Consider the following 513-nt stretch of genomic DNA (forward strand, 5'->3'; position numbering starts at 1 on the left):
TTAGTTAGTAAGGCTATATGTTAGTAATAGTTGTATGTTAGTTACTTAGTCAGGTTCTAAGGTTATTTTATAAGTTATCTAATGTGTTTCCTAGCTTATCTATATATCTAACTTATATCTAGCTTATCTATATATCTAACTTATACGTGCATATATAATAACTATATACTAACTACAAAAACAATTGAAGAAAACTTTTAAAAAATACCTTTTTAGCCTACTAGTTGGAATAGTAGTACTACATACTACAAAAATGATTTTTAAAAACTTACTACATACTAACTATTTACATACTAATTAACTACAAAAACTTAACTACTAACTTACTAACTACAAAAATGATTTTAAAAAGACTAGTTAGAATAGTAGTACTAACCCTACCTACTAAATAATCACTTTAAAAAATAGGTTAGTTGTTAGTACTAGACCTACTGACAAATTATAATACTAACCCTACCTACGAAATGATAACTACCTAAACCTACAAACAAACAGTAATAATCCTACCTACTA

This window comes from Cibotium barometz, chromosome 5 (assembly GCF_041138505.1).
Source record: "Cibotium barometz isolate CiBa-2024 chromosome 5, ASM4113850v1, whole genome shotgun sequence".
NCBI classification, from domain to species: domain Eukaryota; kingdom Viridiplantae; phylum Streptophyta; class Polypodiopsida; order Cyatheales; family Cibotiaceae; genus Cibotium; species Cibotium barometz.